General features: G+C 38.2%; 1 protein-coding gene and 1 pseudogene across 1 annotated transcript in view; one reads left to right on the top strand and one right to left on the bottom strand.

The window, feature by feature from the left end:
- The first annotated feature begins 1853 nt into the window (after positions 1-1853).
- On the top strand, positions 1854-2851 carry LOC140315771 (uncharacterized; annotated as a pseudogene).
- A 19877-nt stretch (positions 2852-22728) lies between these two features.
- The window catches only part of tsnare1 (T-SNARE Domain Containing 1), a 275364-nt gene continuing 271600 nt past the window's right edge, over positions 22729-26492 (bottom strand). Inside the window, exon 18 of the mRNA XM_072395073.1 lies at positions 22729-23157. The gene's annotated coding sequence lies outside the window, so the exon portion shown is untranslated. The remainder of the gene's footprint in view (positions 23158-26492) is intronic.

Below are 26492 nucleotides of genomic sequence, written 5' to 3'. Positions count from 1 at the left end.
TAAATTTATGGCACAGGTCTGTGGAAAGAGGGGCTGAGAAACTCCCCCAAAATGCTTTCATGGGCAAAGGTTGTTGTAAATTTCTCTTCTTTGATGTAGAAATCCCCCATCTGGTATTTTCCCCACAAAAGAATGTTGCAGTCATTTAAAGTCTTAAGTTTGTATTAAATTCCACACTTGAGTTCTCTACAAAGACCCTGATGCAGACATGGGACAGGAGTCAGGACAAAACTTAAGCAGTTTATTATACTAGAAATCAAAATTACAGCCAATGCTGGAGTACCTTCTATAATGTGTTTCCATTTTCATGTTTCAATAAATTTCAGCCCCTTTTTTCAGTGACAGTATATAATGACATCATTAATAATTTGAGACCACAGTACTGTACTTGTATAGTGAGATGCTGACAGAGGACAGAAAGGGAATGATGAGATTAAATACATGGGGACAATTGGGTGCAGGTGAAAACAACAACAAAAAGACAGGGTACCACAAATTTGACACACTTGCTTGTCTACATCCACAGATGAAGACAAAATACAACAACGAAAAGATAGTAGACAAAGACAAACCTGAAAAAGTAGAGTGGCCATAACACAAGACTGTCAGAGGTTTATGATGTTCGAAATGATAATAGAATAGAACAGAAAAATACTTTATTCCAAGTGACCACTTGTTGATATGTTCTTCATTTTTTTGGTTGATTTTTGCTACCAAAGCTGATTATTCATCACAACATTTAACAGATAATGTAGATCCTGTTTGTAATATTCTCACACTTTTCTCAATCATATCTGTGGTCTTAAAACAGCCCAAACCTTCACTCTTGTTTTGGGACATTCAATCTTATCAGAGACATGCAGTAACTTTTATATTATTCATAAGACTCATATGCTGACAGTTAACAGGCTTATCAGCCAGTAACAGGGAAGCCGTTTTTAGGTAGCATTGTGCTAGAAATCCCTTTGACTTCTCCTTTGCAATGGAAATTAGGCTGGAGTAGAACATTAAGTCACCTAACTCCCCAATACATGTATTTAGCTGGATAATAGGAGCTATCATCAAATCTGGTTTAACGTTATACCTTCAGAGTTTTTAACAGACTGAGAATGTCTGGCACAAAGAAATGGGAATTTCTTTGTGCCTGTTCATCTTCAGTTGCACTCTTGCAGTTCAAGGTGGCAAAGACTGTGGGGGAGGGAGGGGGAGGGGGAGGGGGGGTAGCCAAGGGATTTACAGCTCAGAAAAGATGGTCTGCTTCAAAAGCAAGCAGTGCCATTGTCAGAGAGTAATTTAATTGCATGAATAAGCACTTGACTGCTAACAGTGACAGTCTTCATCCTGCCTGCCCTGGCATGGTTTCTTCTCACCAGTCGATGAAAGAATACAGGTCCTCTTTCCGTGCTGCCTTTTGTGGTAAGACGTATTGCTCACTCCCTGTGACCTTGTTTGTGCTCCGTGGAACTTCTGACTTCTGTTGAATTATTAAATACCACTGAACTTCTTCTCATAAGTGACACAGTTTTGCATGGTAAACCTTATCATACACTGCTTTATTGTAGCACCCATTTATATAGATGTTTGGTGTTTTGCCACATTTTCACTTTTCTAGCAGTTTGCTGATGCTTGCTTTGCAGTAAGACATTTTGCATCACTTCCTGTTACCTTTTTAGTGCACTGTAGAATTTCTTGCTCCTTTTGGACTACTAATAATCACTTTATTTCTCCATATAATATACATATTTTTGCATAGTTTATTGTATAGCATAGTTGTTTTATTCTAACGTTCACGCCTACAGATCTTTAGTCTTTATTTTCATTTTTTAGCGGTGTTTCTGGCTCCCTAGCTTAGCATGGCTACCAGTTCTCTTCCTCCATCTCCTGCTTTCACCTTCTTCATGTGTCAGATGTTTAGTTTCTCCTCTACCTCCTTTAGCGATAATGTTACATGTAACAAATGTAGTTTTTTTGTAGTTTTGGAAGCTAGGTCAGCAGAATTGAAAGCTCGGCTCTGCCAGCTGAAAACCACCCGACAGCAAGCCAGGTTCCTTTTGCCAGTGTGGAGCCACCCAGGTAGCCCCATTAGTCACCATTTTGAAGAACCCAAGAAGCCGGGACCCCAGGGTGACTGTCAGGAAGAGGAGTCATAGTCCTAAAGTCAAGCCTGTGGTTCACCATCAACCTGTCCACGTTTCAAATAGATTTTCCCCACTCAGCGACACACCCGCTGAGGACAAATCCCTGGTAATTGGCAGCTCTATAGTCAGAAACATGGTTTTAGAGACACCAGCGGCCATAGTCAAATGTATTCCAGGGGCCAGAGCGGGCGACATAGAATCCTATTTAAAACTGCTGGCTAAGGATAAGCGTAAATACAGTAAAATAGTTATTCACGTCGGCGGTAATGACACCTGGTTACGCCAATCAGAGGTCACTAAAATTAATGTTGCATCGGTGTGTAATTTTGCCAAAACAATGTCGGACTCCGTAGTTTTCTCTGGACCCCTCCCAAATCTGATCAGTGATGACGTGTTTAGTCGCATGTCCTCCTTCAATCGCTAGTTGTCTAGATGGTGTCCAGCAAACAATGTGGGCTACATAGATAATTGGCTTTCTGGAGAAAACCTGGTCTGATGAGGAGAGACGGCATCCATCCCACTTTGGAAGGAGCGGCTCTCATTTCTAGAAATATGGACGAATTTATTAGTCATCCAAAAACATGACAATCCAGGGCTGAGACCAGGATGCAGAGTTGTAGTCTTACACACTTCTCTGCAGCTTCCCACCTGCAGCTACCCCCCCAATCAAAAAACACAAAAGGAGCAAATCCTCTTGTGCAAAAAAAAATAAATTAAAACAAAAACTGAACAAAAACATCAAACTATTAAATGTGGTTTGCTGAATATTAGATCTCTCCTTTCGAAGTCTCTGTTAGTGAATGATTTGATCTGTGATCATCATAATGAATTTAATGAATCAACTCCCTCTGACTATTCAAATGTTCACGTTCCTCGAACCACAGGCAGAGGAGGAGGAGTGGCAGCTATCTTCAGATCAGGGTTACTAATCAGTCCTAGACCCAAGATTAGTTTTAGCTCTTTTGAATCTCTGATTCTCAGTTTTTCCCAAAGTGGAAATCACAAAAAACTCTTGTGTTTGTTGTTGTGTATCGTCCACCTGGCCCTTATTTTTTATCCCAGTTAGTGCTGAGTACATATAAAGTTTGTAGTGGGTGACTTTAATATTCGTATAGATGCTGAAAATGACAGCCTAAATATTAACTTTAATTCTAAATAAGATTCTACTGGATTTTATCAAAGTGTTCACAGACCTACTCACTGCCTTAATCATACCCTTGACTTATAGAAGAATAGAATATAAATAGAAAAATACTTTATCCATCCCCCAGTGGGGAAAATTCTAATTTGTCAAGTAGCTCAAAAAAATTACAATAAAAATTATAAATATTTACAATGATTGTATATTAGACAACAAGAACAATACTACTAATAATAATAACAATAACTAGAACATTTCAGGAAATGTTGACATGGGCATGTCCTACCTGCCCATTTCTGCCCTCTTGCTGCTTTGCTTTAGTGTGATAGTGCTTGTGTTGTGTTCTGTTTAAAGTGGTTCTGGTTGTGTTTGTTAATGAACCACACTCCCTGCTTCCAGAGTGCCCTGGGTCTTTGAATGTTTGAATGATGTCTCTACGATGAAATGTTGCCGAGCAACAAGCTTCCAAAATCAGCGTGTCACTTGATTAGGATTAAAATATCATCAAGTTAAAGTTAAATTTCTCAGAAACTGTAAATCCCAGCATAATGAGGTTACAATACGATAACATGAGGCAGTAACCTGACCTGCGCAAACGTGGCATAAGAGGTAAAGTGAGGAATCTGCAATGAGTTGAGTGAACCTGGAAACTAAGTACTGTGGGGAGGTGATTAGTGATGACGTGCAGCTGTGGAACAGAAATAGGTGACGTGAGTGAAACTGTAAGAAAATGGCAGGACACAGGTCACACTTGCAGGAAAGGTTTCAAAGTAAGATAGTTTATTATAAATAAACGTCTTAACAGGTCTCCGTTCAGTGAAACAAACACTGTGAAACAATCTATGACACTGAACTCTATAATTAAAGCAGAGACTTTAAGACTGCTGTCTGTATAAAACTTTATCAAAAATAACATCAGCTCCACTCAGGAAGGAAAACGAAAAATCTTATAAAATTTAATACTTAAATTTATGCTCTCTTCTAAAGAGGCAACAAAGAAAACTCTTTGTCAAAAGGAGGAACTAGAATTATAAACTTCAAAAACTCTCCCTAAATGGAGGTACTATAAACAATTACAAGATAAACTCTCCGAAAGAGCTTCATTTATTGAAAAGAGAAGAGGAAGAGAAAGGTGAGTTCACAGCAGTGCCTCATCTGGATTTAGAGCTACAGGCACAGCACATCCTAGAAGATACAGAGATGATAAAATAACTGATGTGAGGTATTTTGAGCCAAAAGAGGCTCTTAGGAAAACTTCCTCCCTTTGAAAGAAATAAAACAGTGTGTAAAAAAGTGTGAAAACACACTCGCTCTTTTGTTGTTGTTGAATTTTGATCATTTGTTCAAAGATTGCATTGTGCCAGCAAATTTGTTTCTGTTTAAACACTGGCCTGGAACTCCTTCAGTATAACAATTAGTGTCCAAGCCTTTCAGTGACATATAAATACTAAATAAATAGAAAAAACTAAATATTTACACAGCAATAATAACAATAATGATAACATCAAAGGCAAATATAGTCATACAATAATACACACTGTTTAATGAAACCTTATGAGCTTTGCATAAATGTTCCAACACATACACATTATGTTGCTCCTGGATATGCAGTTTGTTTAGCTTAGCTGCCTCTACTCAACTACAGCTGCTGAGACCATGCATCAGTGTTTGTATATTTGGATTTGTGACATTTCCCTACTTTTTAGGAAGCAGTGGGTTGGCTAAGAGAAGCAGGAGAACATCCCCACTAATGGTATGAAAACACACAGATGTCCAATGCCCTCATTGTCTTGAGAATCATCAATAATATGCATACAGCAATGTTGGGTTGAGTTTGATGTCAGGGGTTTGATTTATCATACTGCAGAGAACCTGAGCAAAGCCTCCCTGTTGATAATGGTGACTAATATTTGTTAAAACATTATCCTCACTATGTAGAACCCTAAATTCACACCTATGCAGTTGGTTTCTGACATTATTTTATTAGCTTACATTTCTGCTTCACTGTGAGTGTGGTTAAGTATTTGTATAAATCTATATTTGGTGAGGGACTGGAATATTTATGTGTGTTGAGTACAGATATAGACAATGTATAATTAAATACATAAGATTTCAGCCATAATTTATAGATAAGCCTCCTCTTTGGCGTGTTGATTTCAAGTAGTTTTCCAGATGGTTTGTTGAGGCATGTGCAAAAACTCCCATCTTTATTTTCATGAAAGGATTTGAGAAGAGTAAAGTTTAAAGCGCTGTACATGCACTATTGCAAAGCAGGTGCTTTGCACTATTTGCAAATTGATTGCCTGTAAAGATTTTAATTTGAGTGAAATGTCTGAATGCTCATTTGTAGCGTTTTTAAAGTTGGTAATCACTTGTCTGGTTGTGGGTATACCTACAAAACCTGCAACATCTACCCAAAACAAGGTATATCTCATGTTTACCTACTACAGACGTGTAACAGGCAGCAGAAAATGATGGAAATGCTTGTCGATATATGAGGCTATGATTGCCGGTCAGCAGTTGCCACAGCTGATGACGTTCCCTGGGCTGCGCAATAAGGCAACATATCAGGGCATTTGAAGTGTGCTTGTTTTAACACACACTTTTAATTGGAATGGTACTTTGGCTGCAACTAGTGCCATTGCACAAGTACACAAGAATACAAGTGTACAGATAAGAACACACACTGAGACCTTGCAGTTAAACGCTGGCAGGATGACCGCAAAGGCGCCACATTGAACTGCTGTATATAATATTTTGTGGGTGAGGGAAATGTCCACTTCTGAGGTGTAGCTGAGATCATTGATATTTTAATCACACTTACACTCTGTTTTTGTCAAGTCTTGTCTTGACCCAAATAACTAAACTTACATAGTGGCACATGTTATGTTTACTAGAATTCATGTAAGCTATACCTGCTTAATCAAGTTCAAGGTCACAGTGGGGCTGGAGCCTATCCCAGCTGTGAGCTTGAGTGAGAGGACAGGTCGCCAGTCCATCACAGGACCACATGGAGACCAAATAAAACATGCACGCTCACATCTAAGGTCAATTTAGCGACACCGATTAACCTCACATGCATTGTTTTGAGCAGTGAGAGGAAGCTAGCGTACCCATCTGGGATTTGAACCAGGAACCCTCTTACTGGGAGGCAATGGCACTGAAATAGGATCTGCAAGTGTGAAAAAAGAATCTGAAGGGGCAAAAAATGAAACGAACACAAAAAAGGTTTTTAATTGTATATGAATATATGAAAGTATTACATTTATAATTTCAATTTGACAAATTATGTATAAAAGTAAAAATTGAAAACGAAAAATATATTGAAAATAATGCCTGAAATTAAATGAATTCAAACTGAAATAAACTTTTGCTGCACTTCTTTTGATATTTTGTATATTTTTTTGCTAATTTTTTGCTTTCTAAATTCAACTTAAAAAGTTCCAAAATATATTTTTTTCAATTTCAAAGGTTTTTTTCAAATGACCTTAACAAAGATTATGGCCGCGATTTGCCTCCAAAGTAACAGCCCACCAAGTCACTTTGCGTGCTTTGCTGCGTTTATTCCCAGGTCCATGTAATAAGGCTCACCATCATCCTCCAGTTGGGCTGATTCGGTCTCTTCTTCAGTTATACTATTATTCTTAGCATTATTGATCAGTTCCAGCTCCAAGACTGTGCACTTTGTGGCTGTGTCTAAACGTCCCTCTGCCAAAAAAACTGTGGATATTCTTGTTCATTGAATCTAAAGGATGCATGTAATCCTGTCTGAGTTCCTTTCTGAACACAGAATTCAGTTGATATCACATATTTCCCTGGCTAAAAGCAATCCCTCCTTCTGAAGCAGCTGAAAATACATTCACAAATAAAACCAGTGAAACTCAGTAGCATGACGGCTTTTTATAAATAAGCAGGATAATTAAATGTTAGTTAAAGAAACAAGTTAATTTATGGCCTTAAATGGAAGGGAGTTCTCACATCTTTTGTTTGATTAAAAACACAAGTGCAACACTTGAAAAAAATGCTAAAGCAAACTGAATAAATAATCCTGTTGCGGTATAATTCAGTTGTTGGCTGAGATGGTACTGATATGTTTCTGCTCTTTGATTTCTTCTGAACTATCCAATAATCTTTCTTCTTTAGGCCTCAGAGAGTTATTTAAACTATTTAAACAACAGTTGAAACTGCCAACAATTTACACATCCCAGACCTGAGAGTGAAAACTGAAATGTGCAGCTCTAAAATAGTGATATCAAAGGTGAATAAAACTAATCTAATTCAGTACAAGTTAAAAAGAAACTTTCATCATATTGCAGCTTGCCACAAAGCAGAGATGGTTCAAATTTGTCTTCAGAAAAGACATATCAGCTCAATGACAGGATGAGCAAACAGTTCAGGTCTCTGTACGTGTGATAGCTGTCTAAATCTGTCAGATGCTGTACAAGAAAGAATATTGTTTTTCATTAGTGAAGTCCTGAAAAACTTCAAGCTGTCGGAAAAGCCAAAGAAAGTGTAAAAATGTATAGTTTGTTTTTTTTGTTTGTTTTGGTTCATGAATCCATCCTTTTTCCACTGCTTGGGCTAAAAAGAATTGTAAATAATTACTCAGTTCAGTGTAAAATTGTTTTCAATTTTTGTTTAGTTTTTTATTGTAGAAAGCCAGAATGTTCATCTATTGAATCCATCTCTTATCTAGTTTTCATGAATCCCACATTCCATGAGTTTTGCCAGGGTTTGGCAACTTTTCTGTGTGCTCTCACAGAACTGTCCAGGTAAAAGTGTAAATTCTGCCCTATGATTTCCTTTTTCCCTATCTGATCATGCAATAAAGTCGCGTCCCATTGGAACATGAGTGAGACTTTATCCTGCTCTGTGAAAGCTGCTGCACATGTATTGAAGCTGAACTTGTGTACATTTTATCCCGAACCTACAGGGCTTATTTCATATTCTATAAAATCCACATCACGTTGCTGTACCTATTTGTATTTGGCAGTAACAACAACAACAACAACCAAGATTTCCTTTCTATATCTGATGATTAAGGGGCAAGATCTGAAGATGTCAGAGTTCGAGGTGTGAAAAATTAACAGTTGTGGTCTGTGTGAATACATTGTGCAGCTGTGTTTGAAAGACTAATTTGTAAACTTTTAAATCATTAATAATTTGATTTAGTTTCCCTCATGCACACATACACAATGTCAGACACAACAGAGAAGGGTCACACTGTTAGCTGCAGTTGAACAGAGGATTACTAATAAAGAAAAAAAATCTTGTCAAACTACAAGATAGATGAAAAGGATTCTTAATGAAGGGCATACATGCAGGGCAATTTATGGCCCTTAAAGAAGGTGAAGCCTTGAAAGTATGACATGAAACCAGAGCACTCTGTCTTTGATGTTGTGAGTAGCAGTAATATCTTTGTTTGGAACCAATTCCATTTCCTTTAAAAGTCTGACCCCAGTGCTCTGTAGCTGGGAGCTTATTTGTAATGATGTGGCCTTGTGAGGAGAAACCTGATGGGAGAAAAGAGCTGGAGAGCCCATTACTGCTGACCACTGAACCACAGAGACCTTTAATATGCTGTTGCCAACTATCTGCACAGCTTTGTCTTGCCAGCAGTTTCTCTGCAAAGATGTCACTTTGATTGGTAAAGCAGATCGATATGCAATGATATGGCTGAATTAAGTGGCAATCCATCATATTTTTGTGCATGTGGACAGGCTTTTTACAGCTGTAATAACTTCCTTTACTTGTATTCTGCCTCCACAACTTATCCTGTAATGCTGTTTTGGTGTGTTTTGGTTTCTGCTTCTGTAGGTGACCCCCTCAGGCCCTGAGCATGCAGAGGCCAGGGTCTACCACAGCAGACAGGACCCCAGGTGCAGGCTATGCAGAGAGGCCTCCAAGACAGTCCAGCACATCGTAGTGTTGTCTGAGATGGAACACCATAACCAAGTGGCTAGAATAGTGTACAGGAACATCTGTGCAAATTATGGGTCGGAAGTCTCAAAGTCAAAGTGTCAAAATTCCAAATCCAGACTACTAAATAGTTTTACAGTTTTACAAATTACAGAAGAAGGCAGCAGTTGTCATGTAGCAATTCCAAGTGACACAAACATCTGCAATACAGGACAAATCATGCTCCATATACTATAAGTTTTGTTTATGCAGAGAAACATTACTGAGTTGTTTTGATGACAAAACTGGAGCTTTTGTTTGTACATATTAGGATATATGAGGAAGCCATTCCATTGTCAGATACAGTAATATGTTTCAGCTTTGAGGCCTATTAAGAAGTTCTCTTTAATTTCTCGCTGCAGAGCTCAGTCTGATTCACTGAGCCCATAGGAGCCATAAAATGTTGATTTATTTTTTCTCCCGACAGCTCTGCACACTGAGCCTGGAGAGAAGCTAATGATGTACTACTGCAGCTATTTAAACCACTGCTTGAATACCGGTTTAAATATGGAAAGGGAAGTAAGAAATTAGCAGCAGTTTTGCCACTGTGATTCCAACCTGCCATCTTCACCCCAGACCCCCTGATGTGAATTTTCCTTTAAAAGAGCAAAGAGAACTAAAACTTAATACAAAGTGAAGTCGGGCTTAGAGCAGACATTCAACTAATTAAGAATAATGACTTCATCCGTAGGACATATGCAAATTAGATTTTACAATCACTGTTTAATGTTTATCAGTTTTAAAAGTGAAACTGGGTTTGAGCTTTAATCAAAAGTATACTGGGATTCTTAACATTCTCCCATTAAAGATTAAACACTATGTTTCATGCTATTTAAAACATTCCACTAATCAGAAATTTAAGGTCAGCCAAGTATTCTTTCAAGAGTTTATTTAAATGCATTGGTTGACAACTTTGTAATATGAGGATCAAAGAGAAATTATTAGAAAAAATTGCGGCCTTTAAGCTATGATGTAAGATATTAGGTTCAAGTCAAAATGCAGTAGTTTGTGAAGGCACCAGAATTAAATGCTAACATAAAGGATCAAATCTTTTGTGGACAAAATAAAATGCTATTTATTGGGACACTCCATTTCCACCTGTGTTTATTTACAAAATATGAGTAAGACCAGGTTGGTGGAGAATATTTTTAAGCAAGATTAGAATAGCTGTGCAAATTTGTTCTCTTAGTTTCAAACTTTATGAATCCTAATCGTTCAAAGCCTGTCCCTGCAGGCTCATTCTGTCAAACTGAAGCTTGGGGAAGGCTACCTTTGCCTTTGCCTCTGTCTGAATATGTATTAACAGTTTTTCTGTGATCCAGGTTATTTGAGGTCTCAGAAAATTATATTATCTAGCATCCCTTGAGGTAAAAGTGGATACATAAAGAAACACCACCCATGCATATTTTCAATTTTGAGTGCTCGGTATCACTAGATGCTAGAGGGAGTGTACTGCACGATAACTAATGTCTATTCTATGAAACAATCTTTATTGCAGTGGAGTTACATTTCTTGGCTTATCTAAAACTTTGCTCCACATTGATTTCTGACTCTTTTTCTGACTCCTCTCTCTGCCTTAGCCTTAACTGCTTATGGCATTTAAACTGAGTGACAGCATTTAACACAGCCACACAGGTTCCATGAGTCATTGTTGCTATGTTTTTTAGCATTAAATCTTTATCCTTATAGGTATGGTAGACATTTACATGACCGTTGTTACATAACATTTGACATGAAACAATCTATATTTTTGCTCTTAAGCCATTCTCACACATGCACTGGAGTCCTTAAATATTCTAATGATGTTCTCGAGGGGTTGCATGTTTGTTCCAAACTTCTTGGATAGATATTCTGTCCAGTAGATCTCCAGAAAAATCAATGGGTGAGAAATTGTTCAAATGTGTCAGGAAATATGCTGCTCTTTGTTTGATCCCTTCTATAGTATATACATGCAGTAACCATAGCGAGACAATAAGGAGCTTTGTCTGCTAATTGAGTAAAAATAACAGTTTTTCACCTAGCACTTTCTGCATCAAGACCCGTGTCGCCCGCACCTCCCCTCTCACATCCCCAGCCAGATGAGCAAATCTGCAGCAGACAGCTTCCTGCTGTGATGTTTGTGTGAAAAGTAACTGCAGAAAAAGGCCGGACCAAACTGTCTGCACTTTCTTCTGAAAAACTTTGTTGTCTATCCTGTGTGAATAAATCTAACTTTAGATACTTCTTTCAAGTGAACATAACAGAAATTATGCTATAATAATTATTCTGACTTGAGTTTAACTCTGTTTAAGGACATTTGCATGAACCTTACCTGCATTTAAACCACAGGAGCAAGAAGGCCACGTCCTGACTCTCAAGTCTTCCGTGAACCGAGTTTGGTTACCTGTCTAATTATGATGGAGAGAACTCCTAGCATTGTCTTCATTCATTCACAAACTTAAAGGAAAATTTTCTTTTTTGGTGACGAGTGGTCAGTGTCTTACCCCGAGTAGACAATGCTTTGAGTGGTCTCTGTTAGGAAAATCAAAAGCTTTTCCAATGAGCAAGGCAAAAGCCTTAGAAAGAGGTCACCAGAAAAGCAAATGTTTCACCATCTAAATTTACTCAAACCTAAAAAATTTCATAGCAGTTCAAGTGAGAGCCATATTTGTGGATATCTAAATAAAGTCTCTTCTGTGTCAAAAAGTTGTTTACACTTCCTCCAGCACAGAACGTCCGCATGGCTACATGGGAAGTATGTAGCCATACTTTTAGAAATACTAAAGGTGGTGTAAGGCGACACAATCAATGTGAGAAACAAACATATTTGTATGTAAGACAAACAAACACAGACCAGACCTGGCCCGATGTAAACAAGGATGGTGATGAGTCTGAAAGCTAAAGTGTTATGTCATGTTTTCAGCATGTTTCCATCCTTCTATTTTCTATACCTGCTGAATTCAATTCAGGGTTGCATAGGTAAGGTGTGGTGTGATGAAGGAAGTGCTCAAGAAGACTCTGCTGGTGCTAACCTGCCAGAAAAAAAGAAAAGAAAAAAATATGATGTGGGCACACAGACTAAACTACGCTATTCAATATTCTTGCTTTAACTTTAACTTTTTACAATTGTGAGTAGATTCTACCATCTAAAGCATCTCCTCCACCAATTGTCAATGGTGGTAGAGACCATAGAGTCAGCCTCAAGTTTCACAATTTATTCATCTTGAGATGTTAAAATGGTTAGAAATACTAAAGGTGGTGTAAGGAGACACAACCAATGTGAGAAACAAACATATTTGTATGTAAGACAAACAAACACAGACCAGACCTGGCCCGATGTAAACAAGGATGGTGATGATTCTGAAAGCTAAAGTGTTATGTCATGTTTTCAGCATGTTTCCAGGCAAAATGTTAAATCACTGGTCACAGATTACTTCAAATTTAAACTGAAGCAGAAAAATTAAACAAGATCTTCTGATGAAGAATTTAAAGCATCTATCTGTATGCATTAAAAACCCTTTCATCAAATGCTTTTAGGTTTTGTGCAGCAAATGACTTAATCCCTGAGGATTGACTGAGGATACTGAGGATGATGATGATTGCGAGGGCAAGTGGGATACCAGTATCAACAATATACAAAAATTTTGGTTATAAGTTGCAATTTTATAGAAAACACATGCAGTTAAGAAGCATTGATGAATTCTACATGAAATCTACACTGTAAAAATAATTTTGAGTGACTGGTCATACAAAGTTTTTGATTAATTGTTATTTTGATGTTTTACACGAATCTTATTCAGTTTTTTTTTATTTGGTGATAGAAGTGTACTTTGTGGATTCAGTTAGCTTGGAAAATTAGGCTTTGTCCTTTTGGATACATTCAAGTATTTACTTGTAACCAATTTAATTAATTCAATTATTCTTTTTTCAGTATACATAGAGGCATCTGATAGTTGGACCTTTGCCATATATAAAGATACACTGTTGTATTTATTTCTAGATTTATCAATATTTCAGTATCTAACTAAAGCCATATCACTGAAGTTTGAGAAGATATGAAAGAATTACCTGGCTCAGCAGAAGTTGGAGGTCTTCATCTTGATTTGCACTGAAAATCTCCAGGTCTACTATGAGAGGAACAAACAAATCTGCAGAAATCAGCGGCAGTTTTGACTGAAGGGAATTCTTAATAAAGTTTACTCATACAAACTGTCAGACTGTATGACATCAAATGTTTTTGCTAAAATTGAAATGATGTGTTGGTCCCAAGTGGGTCCTACTGATAGACAGTTATTTTGTACATGGCATCATCAGTTTAGTATTTCTGAAGCATGAGAATTTAAGAAACATACTACTACTGAATGCTACTTTATTAAAAGGTTTACTTGAATGAACTTGAGATGAGCTAAAAGGTGAAGCAAAGCATTCATTTGAAGGGGGCCATGTGTTAAATTTAGGGGAGAATATCTGTTTTGGGTGGAGCTGCAAAAAATCACAGATGTCTAAAAGGGGACACCTTAATTACCTTTATTATTATGTGTTGTCTTTGTGTTATGTCAGAAGCATCTAAAAACTGAATCTGAAAAGTATTTTGTAAACTAAGAAAATTAAATATTAAAAAAAAAACAAAAACAGGTATTTGGAGGTTAAACTTGAGTAACCAAACACCATTGGTTTTCTGATAACATTATACATCTCTCCTTCTGCAGCTCAAAGCTTTTCTTTTATGGAGTTGTTAACAAGGAGTCTGATAATGAGAAAAACTTGTCTCTATTTTTACAACAACATATTCTTGTTCTAGGTTTTCACTCTAAATTAATCTTCATTAAAGGGGAACTCCAGTATTTTTAAACCTAGACCTTATTTCTGGCATGAAATACCTTTATCTACTCACCGAGAACAGTTCGGGGAAAGTCGGCATCCTTCGTGAGCTATTTAGATAACTTGCTATAGGTGTATATCCATATAATGGAGTGAACAGGGCAGGGATGATGCAGCCTCTAAATAAAGTATTATCCGTCTTTATTTCACCAATACTTTAAGAAGAATAAACAAACGTGTACTATAGCTCTGTTAGCTCATAGGTGCTGTCATGTGGCTACTTGCGGCTACAGGAGAGCTAATGGAGGGATTTCTACACACACCTCTACTGTTGTCAACTGTCGTTCACGTTGTCAAAATTTTATAAATATCCTGCCATGTATCAAACTTTGCCAAAGGCATAACTGATCCTCCTGGCTTTTAAATTCCTCTCAGCTCATATGAAGTACCATGAGATTTTTTGTGATTTGGCGCTATATGAATACAATTTTATGAAATTAGATTGAATTTCCTGGGAGATCTGTCCCTTGTTCTGGCTATATCTACAGAGGCAGCAGGATATCAGACTCAAAACTGCTGTGAGCAATCAAGACCTGGTTAAGTTTGTCCAACAATGTGCAAAGAATTAAATCTACAAATCTACATATAGAACTGCAAGGTAGAGAAAAAACTGTCTCTGATTGCTTTGTGAAAGGTTTGAAAAGATTTTTGAATTGCAATCTCCCTGTTATTATCGCTGCTCATTCAGCATGTTGAATAATTCAGGGGAATTACTATGGACTCCTCTCAACAACTGACACAGAGAGAAAATTTGCCATTTTCTTGTTACATTATAGCTGTGACAACAGAACAACTGCAAGCCTTCCCTTGTGTAGCGAGCTCAACTGTGAAATTTAATTCAAATTTAAGACTTTGGAAATCTCCCACATTCCGGTGTGGAGATGTTCATGTGTAAGTACCAGAGATCGTCAACCTTTGCCCATAAAAGCATTTTGGGGGAGTTTCTCAGCACCTCTTTCCACAGACCTGTGCCATAAATTGAGGTGAATGTATTAAAAACTTACAGCTAACTAAGCTGAACAAACAACGGACCCTCTCAGGAGAGTATTGGGAAAAACAGAACAGGACACTTCTGCTCTTATCTGGGTCAAAGTAAACGAAAGGTGACATTTGCCCCGACTCTGATGCAAACCAGAAGCAGATGTCTCGTGGAACCTTTAAAATAACCTGACCCAGAATCATTTTCAGCTGAATCTTGAAACTGTATTAAATGTGCTTTATATCTTTGTACAAGTTCTTTCAGGTTTCAGCTGCATTTTAATACATTTTCACGATCGTACGTAGAGGTCATTGTTTTGGGAAATGACTAATCAGCTTATGGAGCCACATTGCTCACTAGTGGTCCGTAGTACTGAATAGTTAAACCAAAAATGGCAAGGCAAGGCAAGTTTATTTGCAGAGTACAATTCGTACAAAAGGCAATTAAAAGTGCTTTATAGCAATATAAAATTAGAAGAAGGCAAATAAAATAATTCCATAAATATAAAAAATAATCACTAATTAATTCATTAAAAGTGCAGAGTACAGATAAAATACTTTCAGTAGTCATATGCACAGCTAAATAGAACTGTTTTCAGCCTGGATTTAAACATTGTCAGAGTTGATGCCTGACTCACATCTTCTGGAAGACTGTTCCAGATTTTAGGAGCATAAACCTGAAACGCAGCCTCACCTTGTTTAGTCCTGACTCTGGGCACCAGCAGGAGACCCCTCCCAGACGTTTTCAGAGTCCGAGTTGGTTCATATGGCTCTAACATGTCAGAGATGTACCATGAAGAGACTTTTACACGAGCAGAACTGTCTACTAAACTAATATGGTTGCATTTCCTGGTTCTACTCAGGACTCAAGCAGTAGTGTTTAGGATGTACTGCAGCTGTCTTACAGCCCTTTTAGAGCCCAGTGAGCAGGCCGTTACAGTACTCCAACCTGCTGGAGACAAATGCATGGATTAGTCTTTCCAAGTCTGGTTTAGACACTATTCCTTTGATTCTAGCAATGTTTTTTAGATGGTAGAAAGCTGCTGATGATATTGATTTAATGTGGCTGTTAAAGTTCAGGTCTGAGTCCAATATTACCCCTAGATTTCTAACTTGATGATTAGGTTATAGAGAGAGAGTCTCAAGGTGACTTATAACACTTTCTCTTAGTTTCTTTGGGCCACAGACAATGATTTCAGTTTTGTCTGAGAGTAGCTGGAGAAACTTGTTTTGCATCCACACACTGATCTGTTCGATGCAGTGACACAATGTATCTACAGGCCCGTGTTCTCCTGCTGTCAGTGACATGTAGATCTGAGTGTCATCTGCAAAGTTGTGGTAAGACACATTATGGCTGCGTATAAGCTGGCCTAATGGGAACATGTACAGATTGAACAATAAGGGTCCCAGGATTGACCCTTGAGAAACCCCAAAGTTGATAGCTATTAGGTCTGAGACACAGTTACCAATTTCAACAAAATACTTCCTGTCCTCGAGATAGGACTTGAACAAGTTTAAAGCACTACAAGAGATTCCCACCCAGTCTTCTAACCTCTGTAATAAGATTGCATGGTCAACTGTGTCAAAGGCAGCAGTCAGGTCCAGAAGAACTAAGACTGAGACTTTGCCTGTGTCTGTGTTCAGGTGGATATCGTTTGTAACCTTGATCAGAGCTGTCTCAGTGCTGTGGTGGGACCTGAAGCCTGATTGGAAAGTATCAATAGCTTTGTTAGACAGGAGAAAGTCAGAAAGCTGTTGGTATACAACTTTTTCTAGGACTTTGCATAAGAATGGCAGGTTTGATATGGGCCGGTAGTTGTTCAGTACTGTGACAGCAAAATTGCTCTTCTTTAGAAGAGGCTTAATGACAGCAGCTATTAAGGCCTTTGGAAATGTTCCAGTCTGAATGTTAACTAGATGAACGAATTGTGGTAAAAAACTTCTCAGCACAGACTTTAGAAATCTAGTGGGCAATTCATCAAGGCAGCATGTCGATGAACTCAGACTGCAGATGATGATGATGATCTATTTTGAAGTCAGCAACTTTCATATGACATGTGACATTTGTATGAAATAATGCAACTGTTGACCAATGTTTCTTGCTTTTTTTTATTGTATTCCATGTTTAACAAAGGAAGATAACATTGTTTGGTTCGTTATTCATATATCATAACTTTACAGATATCCATCTGAATTTTGAGACTCATAATCATGATGTTACATTAGTTTTGATGTCCTTATATCCTAAGTTTATGTTACATCTTTAATCTTTATATCTTAACAAGTTATGGTGTTTTCAGAATCCTTTGAACAAATGTTTATGAGACGGAGGAATGGAGGAGTCAAGCTGCTTTGTGGCACCCTCGTTGCACGCTCGTAAGCCAGAATGGGTCATCTTACAAAACACGCCCAGGCAGACTGTCAGTGACGTTGGTGTGAGAGGAGGACCCAGATGCAGAACTGATGGCAAAAACTTGATTTATTACAAAAACAAAGGCAAGTACAAAAAGCGCGGCTGAGCCGGATTCCAAAAATCTTTAACTGTGACAAACAAAACAAAACAAGACAACACTATGAATAGTGAAACAAGACTAAGACTATGACTATGAAATAAAATAACAAGACTAGACTGTGAGGCAAAGACAAGATGAGACTATGGCAAAAAAAGAGGCAGTAACCTGACCTGACGAAACGTGACTGTGAACCATGACAAGTGAGGTGAGGATTCTGCTATGACATGAGGGAACCTGGAAACTAAGTACTGTGGGGAGGGGATTAGTGATGACGTGCAGCTGTGGAACAGAAACAGGTGACTTGAGTGAAACAGGGGAAATAACATGGCAGAAACAAACCAAGAAATCTGAAAACAAGACAAGATTTAATCAAAAACATGACAAAGACGTCACAACAGTTTCAGGCATACCACTGGCTGAAAGTGTAGCGTAAGCCTACGTCATGCCCCTCTTCCGCGAATCAATCTCTGGAAACCGCGAGGAAAAATCCGATTGTAGAGAGTAGAAAGATTGAATCATGAAGTACAGAGACTTTTAAAACTGATGGAAAGAGAGTCTTTGAAAATGGAAGGAGAGGAAGATGAGATGGAAGAAAACGTTCCCGAACAAAGACTGAAAGAGAAGAATGTAGTAGAAAGATAAGTTTTGCGTTTTTCGTCCGCCATCCTGTCTCCTTTTTATAGCACGTTTTAAACTCTGCTGCTGCACGCATCCTCACCTAGTTTTGCTCACCAAGAGATCCAGCATTAAGCTTGTCAACCTTTTTGTCAATCTTTTGTGAATTTAAGTTCACCTCATCAGAGTTGGTCAGCAACCAAAACCAACCGACCCTTGGACAATTTTGTCATTATTCACGGTGAAGTCCTACACACCACTCATTCGTCTTCTGAGACACCAGAAGTCACCAGAATCCACCGGAAGCCAGGAAGGCGACCAGTCCAAGCCACTTTGAATGCCGCGAGACGCGGAACCAAGAGAGACCCAGTTGGACCCGCTGCCGTTTACCTGTGGTTTGGAGCTGACTTAACAGGAAATTTTGTCATTTTTCAAGTAAGATCTGCCCTGTTCTTACATTTCAGACGGTATGCGGTGGGTGTCGAGAGAATTCTCTGTTAAAATGATAAATTAATCATTGCGGGTTAGCCTTTAAATTAATATTAAAGGCTAAATTATTCAAATAGCTGGGTAATAGCTATTTGAATAATTCCGGTTTCCATCCATCCCCTCCCCTTAGTTATTTTCAATTCACTAAGTGTTTCTTATATAATCATCCATATTCAAAGCATTTCTCCTGTTGTCTTAAGGTTCATGTCCTTGGTCTTATCATTTTAATAAATGGTTCATATATATATGTATATATACGTATATATACACATATATAAAATCAACCGTTTTTTGTGTACGTGTTCTTTACGTATTTGTGAGTCCAACAAAACGAGAATTCACGAGTAGCGAATATATGTGACTGGAATTTATTAATTATCAATTAATAATTGATTATCAACTTAACATACCAGAATCGTAAGATTCTGTCTTTTTCCTTCACTTGAACGTGATGCCAAAAACGAGGTTAAATAAGGCTTCGTCAGATAGTGAGAACTTTCGGATAAATCCTTATATCTTATCACATCATGCTACATGTGTCCGCTATTCTTGTTTATTTCAAATCTTTGTTTCTTCTCTTTTGGTTGTATTAAAAGGGAAATGCTGTTTCACCAGTAAGCCATTATAACTTGAGGAAACTATTAAATGAGTTGGCTCTTTCATTGTCTGATAGTTCTCGAACATCAAAACAAAAAAAAATAATGATAATAAAAAATCTGAGAGAAGCCTTAGATTTTTCAACACGATACGTATGGATGATGGGGCATATGTGAGCTGAATCTACGGCACAGCGCAACATTACACTTATCTCTGCTAAGAAGACAGCACAGAACCTGTAGAAACTAACAATGTAATCATTTGTCTCATAGATGAAATTAAGTCTAATACTAGTAAGACCTTCTCCTCAGAAGGTAAGGTGACAAACACTAGAAGAAAATTGTGTGCCCGAAGTTTATTGACTTCTGCTCCAAGTCATCAAAAACCCGAAATCCCAGTTCCTTCAAGGGAGTGTCAGTATATGTATGAACATACACTGGAATAAAGAACGGGCCTTTTTCCACAATGAAAATGTAATGAACCAGATTTAAAGTGTTGCCATTTTATTTCTCTCTGCTCTTGTTTTTACTGCATTCAGCCCTGCTGAGGGGGTGTTGGCGAAGTTTATCTGCACCCCAGATATTGAGCAGGTAGTCGCAGGCTCAAAACCTTTCTGTCTGACCCGGGAGTTTTTGCACACCATTACTGTTGTTCTTTACATGCCCCCATCAGCTGTGTCGGGGAGCACGCGGTATGTCATTCATTCAGCATGTCTCTATTGCTCCTGTCCAAAGTAATTTAAAATAACAAGACAGAACAAAATCCTGGACCTCTTTTACGTCGATGTGAAGGGGGCCTACAGATGCACTTCTCTGGCCCCCTCAGTGAATCTGACCATAACCTCATACACCGTGGAGTCACTTACAAGTCTCTGGTGAGACAGATAGGTGTGAGTGCAAGGAGTGTGAAGGTTTGGTGTAAGGAGGCTGAGGAGGGCCTAGAGGAACCGAGTAGAATTCAGGGTTTTACAGAAGGAGCTAAAGAGGAAGCTGTGGTAAGTAAAATACAAATACAAGGTGAGAATAGAGATAGATTGGGGCAAAATATCACAGAGCTGCACAGAGTCCTGACCTGAACCTGATAGAACACCTTTGGGATGAATTAGAGCAGAGACTTCTGAATTAGAGCCAGGCCTTCTGTCCAACATCAGTGTCTGATCTTACAAATGTGCTTCTGGAAGAATGGTCAGAAATTCCCATAAACACACTACTAAACCTTGTGGAAAGCTTGCCCAGAATAGTTGAAGCTGGTCCAGCTGTAAAGGGTGGGCCGACATCATATTAAATCTTATGGATTTAGAATTTGATGTCACTTGAATTCATATGCATGTAAAGGCAGATAAGCAATTTTTGGCAATATACAGTGTGTATTTGTATTAATGAAAAACTCTGCTGCTCTTGGTCAATCCAAAATGTTAATAAACCTCAAACATGAATATTAAAGAAAGTAAAAGTGAGGTTTTGGCTTTCTTAGGATAATATCTATATGTGCACAATTATTGGGCAGCTATTAGTGTGCATAATTATTATGCAACTAAATCAGAAACACATATTTTCCCATTTCACTTTCTTATTTTCCTATGTTTAAGTGAGAATTATAAACAAATAACTCAAAATGTTCAAATAAAAATTTGACACTTAAAAAAAATCAGTGACCAATCTAACCACCCTTCCTTTCAATAACTGTAATAAGCCCTACATTCATGGAGTCGGTCAGTTTCTTGATCTGTTGACGATAAACTTTTTGTGCAGCAGCAACCAGATACTGTTCAGAGAGGTGTACTGTTTTCCTTCACTGTAAATCTCCCATTTAAGAACTGCCCACAAGTTCTCAACTGGGTTCGGGTCAGGTGAGGAAGGGGGCCATGTCATATTTTTTTCATCTTTAAGGCCTTTACTAGCTAGCCATGCAGTGGAGTACTTGGATGCATGTGATGGAGCATTGTCCTGCATAAAAATCTTAAAGTCTTTTTTAAATATGCAGACTTCTTTCTGTACCACTGCTTGAAGAAACTGTCTTCTAAAAACTGGCAGTAGGTTTGGGAGTTGATTTTGAGTCCATCTACAACCTGAAAAGGTCCAACCAGCTTATCTTTAATAATACCAGCCCAGCACATACCAGTACCCCACCTCCACCTTGCTGGCATCTGACTCGAAGTGGATTAGTCCATTACTGATCCAGCCACGGGCCCATCCATCTGGTCAGGAGTCACTCTTATTTCATCAGTCCATAAAACCTTTGAAAAATCTGTCCTCAGATATTTCTTGGCCCAGTCTTGATGCTTCAGCTCACATGTCTTGTTCAGTGGTGGTCGGGTTTCAGCCTTCCTTACCTTGGCCATGGAACAATAGGTTCTTGATAGCTTCACGCTTGATTCTTCTCTAATCCTTGGCAGTAGATTTGTCTTTTTTTCTCAATACGTTTCTTGTGACCCGGTTGACTATTTCCAACAGAACTTTTGATGGTTCTGTGATCATGCCCCCAATATCTTAGCAATTGCAAGAGTGCTGCATCCCTCTGAGAGACTTTTTGTAATTTTTTACTTTTCAGAGTCAGTTAAATCTCTTTTTTGGATCATTTTGCTTGAGGAAAAGAAGCTGCCTAATAATTATGCACACCTTCATATAGGGTGATGACATATTTAGGCCACACCCTCCCTCATCACACAGATACACATCACCTGCTATGGTTAAATCCACTACGCAGTTTATAAAGTTTGGAGTTAGAAAATATACATAAAAATGACAATATGGTCAACATACTCACTTGCCTAATAATTGTGCACACAGTGTAGTGTATGCATGCATACCTGCGTATTTGAAGTTATAAGGAGAAAAGGAGAAGACCCAAACTGTACTCCTTATCAGGTAGACAGTGCACAAAAAAATACCAATCATAAACCAAACATACTGCAAAGCAGGGTGTCCAAAAAGAAAGAAACATCCAAAGTAATGCCCTAAAATTGCATAAAGAAGCAACGTGAAGGGGTGACAAACTGAAGAAAAGATTTACAAAAACGTCTAGCTGTGAACAAAAGATGTATGAATTGAGAGACTAATAATGAATAAACAATATTTAAGAGGCAATCAAGCAACAGAAACCATGTGTGACGAGGGTAGGAGTACAACTAATTGGAGTGAACAAACTGATTCTACAAAACAACCTTAGAGAACAGATAATGGAAATAGTGCAAAAAATGACTGAATACCAAACAAGAGTAAAACAAAAGCAAAACTATTACAAAAACTCAAACAAGAAGATATCAATAGAACATTAAATTAGATAACAAGAACCCAAAAGACAGAATGGAAACACAAAACCTGCAAGCTGAGACAAATACAACCAGAATATTCTGCTTGCTGTTGATCTTTACTTTATTTTAGGATATACATTTTGTCTAACAATACTTACCATCATCAAACAACAATAATGACTACTATACAATAAATTCTGACAAAATTCTCATTCATTTTTGTAAAAATTCTTAAACAAACGGGATTATACAGTAAACAGCAATGAAGACAGACGCTGTAAAGCTTTGTTGATTTTCATCTAGTTTTTCATGTATTACTGCAAATAGAAGCTAAAGATCTGTGACAGACAAGTACCCCTTCAGAACAGGAGACAGGAAATACTGCAGTTGGCCATGTAGGTCAATTCAATAAACTGCCATTTATAGAAAAAAAAACAATGATGATTACATGAGAGGTCCAGACAGGTTATACTGTGAAAGACCTCAGGTTAACAGAGCCAGAAATGATGGAGGATAGAGGTTGCAGAGCAGTTCCTTCTACTGGAAACCAGCTGCTCAGGTCAGGGATCAGAATGGGCAGGAGCAGTGCAGCGATGCTGTAATGACAGCAGCTACCTGTAAAACACAAACAGAGCAGACATCAGTAACCCATTAACAACATCATTCCTCCATGAGCACCTTATGTTTAGTGATGGCATCTTCAGTCTTCCTAAAGCATGCAAAGGATAGAAAACTCTTATGGAACCTTGATCTGTTCTTTACTTGTATTGTCAATAATTAATTGGTTAGAAACATTTTTTTTCTAATAGTGTCAGAGGCTATAGGAAGTAATTTATGATTAGTGATCAGTGTCTCAGGTTTAATTAAGTCCAGGCTAGAGTTCAGAGTGCTTGAGATGGAAGTGGTTCATTAATCATCAATGAGCAGACTGGCCCAGTACATGAAAGGCCAATGTGCATAATTTTTCTGAATTACATTTTCTAGTCCAACATGTGAGTAAGTACAGCTCTTCAGGTATAAAGACCAAACATGTTGATGTTTGATGATCAGACATAATGAAGATTGATCAAAACATTTCAAATCAATCCAGTGATCTACCATTCTTTTGTCAATAATAAAACAAGATATAAACATTGGCTGGTTCCCAAAAGAAAATGTTGGCCAACATATACATGCATGAAAATCTACCTGCTGACAAAGTCACATCCATTGTCCAGAGTGCCTGGAGAAATACTTAAAGGAAATAAACTAGAAACCATCTTTGACAAAGGTTGAAATCTTTTTTTTTGAGAGATGTTAGGTAGAAGGAAGTAAGTTGAGCGAGTGACATTATTTACGTGGTACTGGAATGATTGAGTGCTGTTGAGGATGACATCCTGCCTCTTAAAATAGAAAGATAAGGAAACTGAAGAGCCCTCAATGGAGACAGTTTTTTGTTTTTTTATCTTTGAGAGGGTGGATTTAGTACCAATAAAAATACCTCCGTTTTGTAATTGTTAAGATTAAGAATGTTATGGGAGAACCAGGATGAGATTTTCCGTAGACTATTGGAGAGGGAAGTGGGTGGGAGAGAGGAGGTGGGTTTGGTGGACAGATGGAGCTGGGTGTCGTCCATGTAGCAGCAGAATTGAATGTCATATTTACAGAAAATATTGTCAGATGGATGAGGTAGATGATGAATGGAGAGGTCTAAGCACAGAATCTTGGGGTGTACCAGAAGAGAGGAGGGATGGTTGGGATGCAAATAATTTGTATTGGTCCAGCTGAGTACGGCCAGAGAGATATGATTTAAAGCAGTCCACATAATCCAATAGCAGCTAATCTGTCCATGCGGATGGTGTCAGAGAATGTGAGGATACGTTCAAGATCATATAAGATCTTTTATTCATATACATTTTTTCTACGAGCAGATGAATGATTTAAATCTGACATTCATCTGTTCTACAAAACACACAAATCCACAGTATACCTTCAATATCGTGTCATGAGCCCCCAACACTCAAACAAAACATAACTCTCCCACATTTTCCAGCTATGAGAGTGCATCTCCAGCACTTTTTATTTAATCGAATTTATTATTATTGAATTTTAATTGAATATTATTCAGAATTGAATAAAAATTTTCCAGAAAATTTCCAGTGTTGACCCAAGTGTTATCTGAAAGAACCCTCTTACTCGCAGACGTCTAGGAGCTAAACAAATAAACACACATATAAATACAGACTTGTATTTCAATTCAGTTCAACTCAAAGTTTATTGATACATTAAAACAATCTCAGCTTACCAAAATGCTTAACTATAGCATCTGCATCACAGATTAAGAAACAAGGTAAAATAAGATAGATAAAATAGTCACAAATGAAATTAGCAATAAAATAACAAAAAAATTGTAACAATAAAAGTAGCAAGCCAAGGTAAAGTCCATTTCAGCTAGTGTTGAAAGCCAGGAAAAATATATGTGTTTTCAGTCTGGATTTGAGCTGACCTAAAGACAGAGAGGACCTGACAGACAAAGGGAGGCTGTTCCACAGTCTGGGTGCTGCCACTGGGGTGGGTGTTCTATCACCTCTGGTCTTTAGCCTGGCTTTGGGAACAGCCAACAGGAGCTGGTCAGCTGACCTCAGGGCTCTCGGTGGAGTGTAGGGCTGCAACAACTCACTTAAATAAGACAGGCCCATAGAGTTTATACACTTAAAAACAATCAATGAAATCTTAAATTTCACCCGAAAGCCAACAGGGAGCCAGTGAAGGGTGCACAAGACTGGGGTGATGACATGTCATGACGTTCAATTCACTTTCAATTCACTAGTTCTTTCAGTGTCCTATATAATCATCCATATTCAAAGCATTTCTACTGTTGTCTTAAGGTTCATTCTTGTAAGCCCAACCAAAATAAGAATTCAAGAGTAGCGAATATGAGACTAGAATAAATTAATTCTCAACAAAGAAACAAAGAATTAATTAAGTATTCTGTCTTTGCCCTTTGATTAAGGGTGGTGCCCAAAACGAGGTAAAGTAAGGCTTATTCAGATAGTGAACTTTTGGCTAAACTCTTCTATCTTCACATCACGCTACATGTGTCACTATAACCTGTACTGTTGAATCTTTCTGTGATACCGTTGTCCATGTGGTGATACGGAGTTGTATCGGAATTGTGCACCAGCCATCTCAAGAAGATCTTTGATGAGCCTACTCTCAAAATTAGCTCCCTGATCAGAGTGGATCCACTTGGGGAACCCATAAATACAGAAAAAATTGTCCCATAAGCAGTGGGCAGCATATTTGTTGCTATAGGGAAAGGTGAGTGCCAGCTTTTATAAATGGTCTGTAACAATGAGGGCATCAGTGGTCTGTTTATCACCTGTCTCTGCTGTCCAAAAATCAATGCCATGCAGGACTTGTCGTTTCAGAAACTCGGGTAAGACAAACTGAAAGATCTTCCTGTTAATGCAACGGTCCCTCTTCACCCTGTACAAGAATACCATTATGCACTTTCAATTGCAATTATCTTCAACAGCCTGAGTACACAGCTCGACTCAGCCTCTCTTTCATGTGCGTTTAAATTAATGAATGAATGAAACCTTTATTGTCATTATACAATTGTACAACGTAATTAGCCCAGCAGCTTGCTACCATGTGGGGACCGGGAAAAAGCCTCAGCAACATCAGGAAACATTTGCTCGATTTACACACAAGAACGCTAAACAAATTTGAAGGCGTGGGATAGGGGTAGGGGGTGTGCTGCATATTTGCATGTCAATAGGTGTGTGTCTGTCCATAAGCCGAGAGAGTCGTTTCATCTATCTCACAATCAGTGCCTTAGTTCGCATGATGTCATTGCAATAACACAGCAGGTTGCCATAGAGAAGTCCTTGACCCAGTCCGGGTCCCAGACGGAGTCAACAATCAACAGGTGTCTGTGAAGGAAGGGAGGGAGGAAAAGGAATTCA

The sequence above is a fragment of the Leuresthes tenuis genome, unplaced genomic scaffold (genome assembly GCF_036924035.1).
Source record: "Leuresthes tenuis unplaced genomic scaffold, fLeuTen1.0.hap1 SCAF_10, whole genome shotgun sequence".
Taxonomy (NCBI): Eukaryota; Metazoa; Chordata; class Actinopteri; order Atheriniformes; family Atherinopsidae; genus Leuresthes; species Leuresthes tenuis.
The sequence above is the reverse complement of the archived record's forward strand: the minus strand, read 5'-3'. Positions and strand labels throughout refer to the sequence as shown.